This window comes from Dermacentor albipictus, chromosome 1 (genome assembly GCF_038994185.2).
Source record: "Dermacentor albipictus isolate Rhodes 1998 colony chromosome 1, USDA_Dalb.pri_finalv2, whole genome shotgun sequence".
Taxonomy (NCBI): Eukaryota; Metazoa; Arthropoda; class Arachnida; order Ixodida; family Ixodidae; genus Dermacentor; species Dermacentor albipictus.
The window spans coordinates 505586193-505599415 of record NC_091821.1 but is presented as its reverse complement, the minus strand read 5'-3'; the positions used below and the strand labels follow the sequence as shown (position 1 = coordinate 505599415).

The following is a 13223-nucleotide window of genomic DNA, read 5'->3' as shown; positions in this document are numbered from 1 at the left end:
ACACTTTTCCTCAGCAAGAAAATAAAGTGATACATCAGGAAATTTTAAGGTTTTCTTTGTACCGAAGCAATAGGAATACAGTACATATTTTGTAAATCAGTGAAAGTGTTTAAATCGCGGAGTGGTGGTGAGTGGTCCGGTGCTTTCTGACTGCGCGGCAGATGGCCGTCTTTTGAAGGGCACATGAGTTAATTGGATTAGTATCTGGGGTAATATCCCACAGTAAAAACTAGTAGCTTACATGAGAGAAGAATAAAGCGTTACATATTTGCGGCTGCACCACAAAATGTAGTATTTTCGCAAGTTTATATATTCAAGAAATTGCAGGCATTTAATAATTTACTTGTTATTTAATAATACTGTTGATCTCATCGGGGATCATAATCGGTAGGGCATGTACTTCGGTAATCTTAACACATAACATGCCAATGTCTAGAAACGTGAACGTCCAAAATAGGCCAGAATAATAGGTAAACAGTACGGTCAGCAGAAAGAACAGAAAATATTACATGGTCATAAATATATGATCAAACACAGCGGGCATAAGCCGTAAGGTTCGTTTTAGGTATTTCAGGTGCAAGTTTGGGTGATGTATACAATAAGTTACACAGGGCAAATAACACTGGCAGGTCGTAATTGTGAGGTATGCAATTTATTCTCCGGGAATTATAAAAATATAGGTAATGTTTGGCTGTTGACAATTGAAGAATCATGCTTGTTCCATTCACGTGTCAATGAGTAAAAAAAAAGAAATACTTAAGACATTCAGCTTCAAATGACAGTTCAAATAAAGGTGAAAAATGTTTATGACGGGATTTTTGTGTCTGTGTTAAAGGTATGTATTCGGCGCTGTGTATCCTTATTTGGTTATGTATAGTTGCTGCGTGATCTTCAGTCGCACATTCTTGGGTCGATCTTCAAAAGTGAGAATGTGGGATTGTTTCACTCATTCCGTATGTAAGTATGTTATTCAATACAGATTATAACGGCGTCTTAGTGCCTTTCTTTGAAGGGATTCTGTTTCTTATTGTGTTGTTTTTAGCATGACAAATTTTTAATGAAGTATACACGCAGGGGTCTTTTTTCGTCGACAACTCCTATTGCGGCACCGCCCGACACAAGGCTGTCAACTGGTGTTGTGTTTGTCTTTCTTACAAAAACAATTGTGCTTTAGTGTTCTTTCCGATCATTTTTAAAAAAAATGTAGAATGCTCCAGTTAGTTAGCTTCTGAAGACCTTTGTTGATATCCAAGCAAGAGATTGCTAATTTGCGTAACGAAAGAGAAGTGTCGTTTCAACACCGTAAAATACGTACTAAGATAAGGGGCTAATATTAGTGATATCTTAAACCTAATATTTAAATAGCTAAGGCCCTAAAATGCTTCCCCGGGGACGCCTGCAAGTACATGTTTGCATGGAGCAAGATAGGCGTGAATGTCCGGGCACCCAGTGTGGTTTGCTAATTAAATGAACATAATGTCCAATGACATAGCAAGTCCGCCATACTGGTCAAATTTATTCAGCAAAGTGCGCTGATTGAGGTACTCAATTAAAGTCCCCAGCAAAGACGACGTTCATGCCCAGAGCTTGCTGTTCCTCTTGAAAGGCTTCTAAAATATATTCATTTTGTTTGAACAAGGCTAGCTTTGCGGACCTGTATTTTTTGGAAGCCGTAGTGAGCAGAATCGACGATAATGCTTCCAGCATAGCGCGCTAGAGACTAGGGTGTGGAACCGACTATCAAAAACACCTTTTTTTATTTATTTGCAGTAACAAATAGTCATAGTTAGTGTTCCATGTCGGTCATAAACAGCCAGTAGGATACAAGCAAAAAAGTTTGGAGGAGAGCCAAAAGAAGCTATGGCTTTAAAAAATCGCACCGATTGTTGCGAACCAAGACCACCAAGGCAGGAGCAGGGACGCTCTACAACAGTTATATGACCACTGCTTAAGCAAAAAGCTTTATCCTTATTGTTTTCGTTGACGTAATCTTTTACTGATTAACATTATTTGCAGCATAACAAAGTAATGTTTTTCGTCGTGTAAATTTTCTGAGCATCCGTTTGTGATCGCAAGAATCACAAGAGGTGAGTAGAACATGTTGCTGGACGAATTGGTTGAGATATAATGAATAAATTGTTGCGCCAAAATGAAAATAAAGATTAGGAGGGCAAGAAAGAAACGATAGGTTGAGCGCTGAACTTCAACTGATTTTATGCTTACAGAAGAGCAGGGAGAATCAACAAATGCGCATGCGCACATCAGTGTTGTCTCGAGCGATTGCAGGGACGTTTTTAACAGCTGCATCTCTTTGTCAAATAGAAAAACAAACGTATCACTAATACAACTCCTGCCTCTCTCTTTTATGTGATATGCCTCCAAATTTCTCTTGCTAACGTGTCGCCACTCCTGCCCAGTATAATCTCATGCACTAGTGACTGGCATCTGCGTGCCAAGCAAACCATGCAATGCGCAGGTAAATGCGCATCATCTTTGTTAGTTATAGGCAATACACGCTCCCGAGTCCGGTTATTGACACATCTCCCCGCTTGTTTCGCGTAGGACTTCCCACATTTCAGCGGTATTTCGTGTATAACGCCCGTTGTCCATCTCACGTATGGTCAAGTGGGGTTTTTCTGGCATTCTGACTTTTTGCCAACGCGGCTTATGCGTGGAAACGGTCCATCCAACTTGCGTGGAGCCGAGAAAACAACTGGCACAGCATGCTTAGCAGCTACTTTCTTCAAGTGGCTGCTAAGAACCCTGTTTATTGTTCTACCCTGCTTGGACTTTTTGTCCGCAGTATTGTATAAATAAATAAGTTGTGGGAAAGTTTGTGGATGTATGACCCCACTGTGGGCTTGCATCCTTCTTGGTCAGGGCTAGACATATGCCATTTTCCTTTCCCTTCTAGAGCAACGTTTTTGACACCGCCATTGCGACCTAGCTCGTGTAGCCGGCTGCGTGTAGTCTCACCAATTGCTTATCGCGCAGGGAACGACTTCATGAGAGTAGATTAAAGCAGAGCGGCTATAATATTTAACTAAATTTGATTGTGCCGAATCCAACGGCAACAATTCCTTCTGGGCACTTTGGCTATAATGCCATTAGACGTGGTTTTTGTGAAAAACTAAAAACAGATCTAAAAACTGGAGTGTCATGGGAATAGTTTTCATGTGGAAATTTCATGCCCTTCCCATGCAGTCTAAGAACGCTTAAGAGCTCGCTAATGCGCAACTCAACGGTAAAATTAGCGTTACTTTTCAATGTAATTAGAAATCATTGACTTGTCTAAAAGCCTTAAGGTAGAGCCTGTCGTCGAAGGAACTATGCAGTTCGCGGTCAATTGACGCCATGAAAATGTCACACAGAACATGAGCGACAAAGGAACCAATGCATATTCCTTGCCGTTGAACATACAATTCGTCCTTGAAAAAAATGAAAGTAGATTTTAAATAAAATTCCAATAAAATGATAAAATGGTCAATGAACATGCGCACTAGATTCTGAAAATCTACTGGGCCGTTGCATTCGATGCAATCTCTAACAGAGGCACACATTTCCTGTTGAGGCACTGAGTAAACGAAATCAACTACGTCTACAGAAAAAGCGTGTCTGACAGAGGCGTTTCCTTTCAGGAATTGAATAACCTCTCTAGCGCTTAGTCGTGAAAGGATCATCCACATGCAACTGTTCCAATTTGTTTAAAAGAAACTGGCTAAATTGCGGCCAAGAACCTTTTTCGTTTACGATGGCACGGAACGGAATTCCTTCCTTGTGCGATTTCGCTGTGAAATGCAGTCTTAATGAAACACCTTTAGATTCACATATTGCCATGATTACCTTCGAAAGGTTAAGATCTGTACAAAGCGCAAAAGCTTGTTTCTTCACCCTTGTTTCCTTTCCTTTGACTAGGACAAAGTTCTTTTCTACAGCCTGTTGTGCCTTGACGCTAAACACACCTCCTGAGAAAACGACGAAACGCCCTTCCTTGTCAGACTGAAAAAGCTGAAGGCCATTTTCTTCGAAGAAGTTTCGACGGTCCTTGTTGTGTCTCTGGACTTGCCAGACCTCACCTTGTTAGGAACCCTATTAAGGGCATCAGCACCTTCCAAAAGGCATCTCTTCTGGTCTTCACTGGTAGCTTTTTTTGATAGCCGTCTATTAAAAGCCAGACGTTGACAGGCATATGCCTAGATCTGACCAAAATGGATGCAAACCCGCAGTGGTGCCGTATGTCCACAAACTTTCCCACAACTTGACGAAAGCCTCTACTAGGTTTAGTGTGCCAGTTGTTTTCTCGGCGCCACACAGGTTGACTGGACTGATTCCGTGCATAAGCCGCGCTGACAAATATTCAGTATGCCAGAAAGACCACACTACATGGTACGTGATATATGCGAAGGGCGTTCTATACGAGATACCGCTGAAATTTTGGGAGTTGTACGTGGGACAAACGGGGAGATATGTCACTGACCGGGCCCGAGAGTATGAATTGTGTATAATTAGCAAACGTAAGGCACATTTACCTGTGTATTGTATGGTTTGCTTCGCGGGAAGTTGCGAGCCACTACTGCGTGAGATTAAGACACTTGGGAGGAGTGGTTACACGTTACCTACGGAATTTTTGGAGGCATACCACATAAAAGACAGGCACGCGTTGTACTAGTGATAGATTTGCTTTTCTGTTTGACAACAAGATGCAGCTGTTAAAAACGTATTGTAATCGCTCTAGACAACACGGATGTACGCATGCGCATTTCTTGGTTCTCCTTGCTCTGCTGCAAGAATAAAATCAGTTGAAGTTAGCGCTCCATCTATCGTTTCTTACTTGTCCTCTTCTTTATTTTCATTTTGGCACAACGGTGTCTTCATTAGTATTCACAAGAGGTACACAAAATTGGAAGTACCCTACTTGAACATGAAGTGGCGCTGCCATGAGCAGTTAGTCATGCCCGGAAGACCATAGTTACAATTGACAAAGAAGATATAGTCAGAAATAAACATAAAATTATGTGAATTATATCATAGCGCGTGGTAACGCAATAATACTGCTTATGTTTGATGATAATGTTTTATGGCATCCCCTTTAAAACGGCGTCGTGAGAAATGGTCATCTAGCCTGATTCAGTTAATCAAGGATGCTATGCATGCTTTCATCCTAGCATTTTTGAATATACCACGTTAATCTTTATTTTCTTCTTCTTCAAGGCTTCTATATCGACCTTGTACCACCACCTATGCCTGTAACAGGTCCGGTCGTATCAATTTCTTTCTGGCTTATTTTCCCACAAGTACTCTAAATGTGCACTGCTTATGTCGGCTGCCCACCGGTTGATTCTTACGTCGCCTTTAAATCCAAGCGCTTGCGGAAGGTGTGCGTCTCATTGATTTAATTTCGTCTCATTCCATTACAATGTGCTGGGTGGTCTTCGGATTCTCGCTGAAGCGCACGCATGCCTTACCTGCCAACCGGACGTTACCCTGGTCAACCTCCCGGCCTTCTGCTTTCCTTCCTATCCTTCCTTGCTCACCTTGTTGCGAGTATTCGCTCCGGTATGTTTTTGTCCTCATGCAACCAGCTCGAGCTTCAGATAGCAAGGCTCTGCCCTTTGTGCTATCGTATACATTTTCTCTTCGAATTACTTTCTTGACATTTTGTAGAGCTGCATGTTATTTTTTCTTTCCATTATTTGCATCGAATAACTGTCTCTGTTTGTCTTACTTTCTTTTTAATGAGTCGTGTTTGTCTATCTATACTTTCAATTATCCTGTACATCGTTGCCCACTTTTTGACCTCTTCGTCTATTCTGTGTCGACGCTTTCACGTACAGATACTAGTGCACTTCATCCACGCATTTATGGTCATGCATATTTCTGGCTCTTTCTTTAAAAGTAATTTTGCTCTGCGCTTCTCCTACTACAAATGAACAAAAACGCATGTAAAACTACTCGTCCTCATTTGTGGTTTTACTGTGGGTTCCAATATCCAACCGACCTATCAAGTTTTGGTTAGCTTCCAACCTGAACAATGTATCCGATTTAAAAAGCACAGAAATTAAAAAGATTTTTTAAAGCACAGAAAGGCATTTGCGAACGTTAGCGCGATGGCGCGATTACTCTTTTACAGGTTCCATGCACCACCTCATAGTCATTGTGGCCTCAACTTGGTCTATGTTTCATTATCGCTGCATTCCGCTTCCTGACCTTGTTAGAGTTATGTTGGTACGTCTTGAGTAAATATTTCTTGCCTATATTTTTACGTCGAGGCACGTATATTGCTTGAACATGTGTATGACTTGCTGTTGTATTCATACTAGGTAATTTTTCTTCGTCTCTTCAATAAAGATCAAAATGCCATATTTCTCTGTGCTAAACAGAAGGCCTAGACATGTCACTTCATTGTCACGCATATTCGAATGCCTCTCTAAAGCTCTTGCATAGTCCGCTAGCAGCACTATTTCGTCGGTATACATCAGTCCGGGGACGTTCTTTTGCACTATTTGTTCATTATGTATGTAGAATAAATGAAACCTAATTCACCATTATTCAGTCATTTTTTGAGGCCCTTAACACAAGTGTGAGCAAAAATACAGAAAGAGGACAAACTCGAGTCAGTTCTTAGTGAATTTCCACCGCTGCCTTACATTTTGGACCTTCCTATGTAATTGCTATATTTTCGGCCTTCCTATATAAGCGAAATTTTCGATTACCGTTATAATGATTTCGCTGTGTCCGGCGGCTGTTATTAGGGACATTTCCTTCTGCATTTTTCCATTAAAAGGTTTCTATGTTAAATATTGATCTGTCAGACTTTTTTGTCGTTGCTGAATGTTTTTCGAGTTGGAACTACGCTTTCTTTTGTGCCGAAGTTATCTCTACTAGTGTCTCGGATGCATTGCAGTGCATCGTCTTGTTCAACGATGGTACCCTCTCCATCCCTCAGAGCAGTTTGCGAAATTTTAGACGGTGCTCGGACTGCTCGTACATGGCTCCGGAGTTTTCTTGGTGCACCTTTGTATATATTACGAATGCTGCACACTCAACCTGGACTTGTCCAGTTAATGTTTTTCAACGAGCTCACTCGCTAGTCTTTTCTAGTCTCGGTATTTGTTACATATATAGAGCATCTATTCTTCGTGTAATCCCAACGCTTTGCTTTCTCGTGCTTTAGTAGACGCATGCTTAGGCTCTTCTAGAGCTTGTTGTATTTCCTTCTTCCACCGCTTACATGGTTTCCTATTTGCAAGCCAACAATATTTTGCCATATCTGTCTTACCTCCTGCTGCTATAGCAATACAATCGCTTTCTTATATATAGTCATAAGGTATTACATGAGCAATATTCTTTTTGCAATCATTTATGTAAAGTTAGTGCACTTAACCCCTGGTTCACTCTTAATCTTTTGGTTTTATGTCGCAGTACACTACGCTGCCTGAAAATTATTAGTACTTTGTGAGGACAAATTCGGTGTTGAGTCTGTGTGCAATATACTGTTTTAATGTATCAGCAAGATTCAAACGGCGCAGCTCTCAATCGAAAGACCCTGCGCTCAGGCAATGTTAAAGTCCTATTTGAGCCTGTGAAACGCATGAATTTTAACAAGGAGAATGCATTCTGATGACCCTTACTCCGGTAGTGATCAACTCATGTTTTTATTTCTTGTTTTGTGCATTCCAGATCTGTATGACAAGCACACGACCGATTTGCTACAAATGCCAGGAACTGACAAACGCGAACAAAGCATTGAAGAGAAAATGCACGTCGATTCGCAACCTCCATTGCCTTTTCAAGTATCTAGAAAAGCTTCACTCGAGACAGTGTCACACGATTCCTCAGGTGTAGCAGTACCGGTGAAACAGACAACGACGGCTCTAGATCAACAATCACTGAAAATGCAAGAGACCACTACTGAAAACTTTGCAAGCAAATATGTGAGTGCATCTGAGACATTGGCAAAGCTACCAGAAAGTGAACTAACGACAGTACTGACTCTAATATGGGCACCGAAGACAACTGCGCATAGTGCTTTTCCTAGGCAGATGGCACCTCTAGATATTACGGCGGTGATGAGCTCCGCAGAACAAAGGGGCTCAGCAGAGTCAAGAAGAGAAACCACGTCCACAATTGCAACTACCGCAGACCCCACCCCTGATCAGAGCACAGGCGGTGGAATTGCGGGAATTGCTAGTGCCGCAGTTTCAACCATATCTAAGGAAAGCAGTAATGGTAAACTCAAAGCAGCGTTGGGCTCAACTGTAAAGAAAGCCGCTGGCATTAGAGAGGACGAAGAGTCAACTTGGACAACAGCGCGTACAGATGCTACTATAGCACTACCCACGCATAACATAAACACCCCCTATATTGAAAGCCACAGCAGATTGTCTACCGAGCACGAAGCAGGTTTCGTGTCCCCGCATACGACTACTCACGACGCAAGACCACAGACAAGTGAAGACATGCTCGAGGAATCTCTTCCAGTATTGGAATCTACTTCGGAAGCGACCTTACTTTCGTATGCTCCTCGCGACGTCACTGACTTGGCAGTATCAACTTTACCGTCACCATATCTAGTTACACTACCCGCAGAACTAACAGACAAAAAATATGAAGACACATCACGAACATCTAGCAGCGTCGAGGTGCAAGGCGAAGCTCCAGAACGAAAAAATCAAGCTGATTTCAAACGAACGTTGACTATAGAAGATAAAAAGATTTCAGCTACTGATTCAAGTACAAATCATCCGGGGGGGTACTATGAAGCTAACAAAGTAAATAATGCTTTGCCCTCGACTTTGGGAGCAGCTACCACGCTGACACCATTGACAGTACAAAGAAGTGATAGCCTTCCATTATCAGTTACAGCAAGTTACACTGAAACACGTTCCGAACCAAAGGCTGTTATCTGGACGGAAAATGACAGAAAAGCAACAACAGTGAGCGCTGATGTTGTGTCACTATTTCTCGAGAAACATGTAACTAACGCCGGTGGCAAGGATACTCAGAGTATTAATATTTTCTATCCAACCAGCACATCATCACAAGAGACATCTACCACCCCACTTTCTACAGCACTACTAACATATAGCTCTCCTCCATCAAATCGTGACTTGACAACTACAGTGACGCCGCCGACTTTGTGTACAAGTATCAAAGATGATAAACTGCAAATAATAGCAGAAACAAGCACACAGAAGACACAGGCACAAACTTCCCACGCTGACGCTATAAATGATTTTCAAAGCAAAGTAAATACTGTCGTGTCCCTGCATCGCAATGACACCGAAAACGTGGCACCACTGAATCAAATAAAAGAAACGTACCCTATGTCAAATGTTAGCAATGACATCAGAGAAAATTTGAATGCGCATTCAAATGAGCATGGGTTGGCAGAGAGCCTGAAATATAATTATTCGTCCTCAGATATTGCCGATCAGTGGCTAGCTTCAACGATAACCGCATCCACATCAATGGTCTCAACTACAGAAGCCTACGGTCATCATACGCCGTTTGCTGTTATCCAGGAACTGGCAACAGCTACTTATCTTAATAAAGCTTATACGACGCAAACGCCTAAAGATGTTGAAAGTTCGGAGTATTCACCGACAACTGAAGGAAATCGTTCATCCGTCACCGAATCGGTGCCTTTGGAAGACCTTGGTCCTGACGTGGCTACTGAAGCAGCACCACACATGGCATCTAATAACCTTACAATCGACAGTGCTGTCCTCAGAGAAAGTGGCACCAAAATATCGTTATCAGACGCTACAACACCACAGGAAAATGAAACCGGAAAAAATTATTCTACGATTCCAGAAGGCTATCAAGGGGACAGCCATGATGCTTCCCTCTCCTTGTCCGAGTTGCATCTCTCGAAGTCTTCCGGAGGAAGAAAATTTCTAAATCCTTCAATCACAGTTCACCTGTCAACACGCTATCCTGGAGAGGCAAATGGTGTTACTGAGACCACAAGTGACACCCCAACAGCTATCCCTAAAGAAGTGAGAAACGATGCAGCAACAGACGTTACATATACGAAAACACTAAAGACTTCTACAAGGTCCCCACAAATATTCACGGAGAAAGTGCTGCCTCAAGAAGTCGAGAATCACATGTCAAGTAAAGAGCACTTGCCGTTCAAATCGACTGGAGATACAAATGCGCACTTGAAAGCCGAAGCCTCGACTCAGAGTTGGGAGTCCCCCACGGCGGTATTATTCAGGCCACCCAATGACGCTGAATGGGAACACAGAGAAGATAATCTTAAAAGTGATAAATCTAGTGTTGGTACACCTGTTTCCTCGCCTTTGTCAACGGCGATATTGCACATTAACACAAACACTTTCTCTACTGTGATTGAAGAAGTCTCAAGCATGAAGAGCGATAAAACCTCAACAGTTAGGCCACAGCTGACAACAGAAGTGAATGAATATGCTACATTAGGAACGAAAACGCTAGTTACTTTAGGTACTACCACTTTTGCGCCGACTGTTACATCAGCGCCTATGACAGAAAAAGCTAAAACCTGGACGGCGTTGTCGATCCCGAGCTCTAGGCTGCAGGAGAAAACGACAAAGGCTCCTCTGTGCAAATCTACCTTTGGCCTCTTTCGTCACCCTACTAATTGCAATCTTTTTGTTCAGTGCTCATACTCGGTGGCATTTATTAAGAAATGCCCAGCGAACTTACATTTTAACGAAGAAATTATGGTTTGCGACTGGCCTTACAGAGCCGGCTGCCTGAGCAATGCTTCGAAAAGTCAACTTTTGATCTAGGGCATGAAGTTACGATGCAAAAGAGGTCAGCATTACTAAAATTGGCTTGCCTTTGCAATCAAACGAGACGGAATGTGAACCTTGGTTTTAGCTAAAATGTGCCATAAATAAATGAAGCTGTTTCTACATGAAGTACTGCACGCAAAAAAAAATATGATGTAAACACATTGTACATAAATCCTGACATATGTGTGCACCGACGTTTTGTGCTTTCAAATGCGTTCCAACATTAAAAACTGTGTTATTCTTTGCTGCGCTACTGTCTGTGAACAACATTCAAAATAGAACTATGGCCTGATTGAGATTCCTAACATCTCGGTTAATGAAAATGATGTTACTTGGACTATCTATGTCGCATAAATTCAGGCGTCTGGCCGTAATATTCGCTGCGTAAATGCGTACCTTATCCTGCCGTGAAATTGAACAAGTAGTGCTGCAAGCATATTTTCATTGATCATGGTTGGGAGCCTCCATGAAGCGACTCAGCACTATGATGCAATCTGGTACTGTTCAACTGGTGTAGAGACCACACGCCCTGCATCATGACGCCATAACGAACATAAATAAACGTTCTCTCTCTCTCTCTCTCTCTCTCTCTCTCTATATATATATATATATATATATATATATTGAAATAGGTTATACAATATTATTGAATAAACTTTGTATTAAAGGTACTTCCCGAGGCCCTTCGTAAGCGTCTGCGTGCGACTTTCCTTCTCTGCCTTCCTCCGTATCTGTGCGCTCATTCAAGGCTGCTCTTAGTCCTGGATGACGCACGAGATCCTCATATTGCTGAGAAAGAGAGAGAGAGAGAAAGATAAATGACATTCATTTATGTAGTCGGCAGACTGCTGGGGCGGCAAACCCCACCTAGATGGCGGCCAGAAGCCCTTGAGCTCTAGTGGCATCCTTGGCCTGCTGGAGGGCTAAATGTTGGTCTTCGGGAGCCGAGCTGAGCAACACGGTCTCCCACTGCTTCCGATCCTTAATTTTCCGGACCTGTCGGGGTGCCCGAGGGCAGGTCGAGATACTGTGATCCCGGTCCGCCGTTTCTCGAGAAACTTTACACTTCGCCGAATATTGTTTTGGATGATGATTATAAATAACCATATTTGGATACGTATTGGCTTGAAGGAGGCGCCATACCACCGCCTGCTGCTTATTAAGTGATTGGTTTGCGGGAGGAAAACGCAGCCTCCACAATCTGTAATGGTAAGTTATCTCTTTGTAGCCAACCATCGGGTCCCCTGTCAGGCCCAGCCGCGGCTCCCCCTTGTGGCTCGGCTTGTGAGTCCTCGAGCCACGGTGTCGGCCGCCTGGTGGCCGGGGAGGGAGGAGTGCGCAAGCGCCCAGATAATATGGGCAACCCGCTGACCGCGGAAGTTTGCCACGATTCATTGTGATTCCTGTGAAATGCGCCCCTTTGCGTAATTTAAAACAGCGGTTTTAGAGTCGCTGGCTATTATCGTGGCCAGTGTGGAAGCCATTGCGAGAGCAATGGCCGATTCCTCAGCCACCTCGGCTCTGTTGGTTTTAATAGATCCGCTTACGTTAATATCGCCCTTCGAGTTCACTGCAACGATATACATATTCTGGGGTGCTATAACGTAAAACTATTCCAAACTTTTCTATTCCAATTCTGCTATCAGCCCTCCGCGATTAGTCACAAACTTTTTTCGACCACCCCCCATTTCACCTGTCTGTCACGCGACGTCGCGAAATCCACAATACCTCCCCATCCGATATGATGTGTACGCACTGATTACGCATGATTTGAAAGGAAAAAGAAAAACAGTTATTTCTGATTCGGCCCATTTTCGCCATTAGCCCTCGGCTATTGGTAAAAAGTTTTCGGGCTGCATCCATTTCACCTGCCTGTCACACGACGTCACAAAACCACCCAAACTCACCGCGTCAAAGTGACGTGTACGTGATAAAGATGCATTAATATGCCGAACAAAACTGAATTTTTTTCGGAATAGCCGCAGGCTGCCCCGTTCCGAAAGGAATAAAAGATGGGTGCCGCCGATCGCTAAGACGCTGGATACTCGCACCTGCCGGAGAGCATGGGTGTATTTGCGTATAATAAAACATCTTGCGTGACCGTGTAACATTTTCAAGCACTTTCGGCACGTTTACTACCTCATTCTGCCAACTCTTCTTTGCTGAGGGTCAGTTTTAGCGTCATTCTTAAGCTTCCGTTGTATGCCGCCGCGATTTTCGTCCAGCCACCACAAGCTAAGTAAGGGAAAGCCGACCAATCGCAGACGTCGGCACCATCCTCTTCATCCGGTTATCAATTTTTAGTGCACTGGCTCTGCCCCAGTGAATCCCTCTCCACTTGAGCGTTCTCCTCGCCTCTTGTCAGCCAATTAGATATGACAAGCCGCTCAGAGTAGGCAATGTTATTCGTTTTTCAAGCAAACAAAAGTGGCCTCCTATGAA

At 43.0% G+C, this 13223-nt stretch overlaps 1 long non-coding RNA gene across 1 annotated transcript in view; it reads left to right on the top strand.

Annotated features, from left to right (window-relative positions):
* The window catches only part of LOC135907565 (uncharacterized), an 89090-nt gene extending 78450 nt beyond the window's left edge, over nt 1–10640 (top strand). The window contains exon 4 of the long non-coding RNA XR_010566053.1: nt 7681–10640. This is a non-coding gene — a long non-coding RNA (uncharacterized lncRNA). The remainder of the gene's footprint in view (nt 1–7680) is intronic.
* Nucleotides 10641–13223: the final 2583 nt, after the last annotated feature.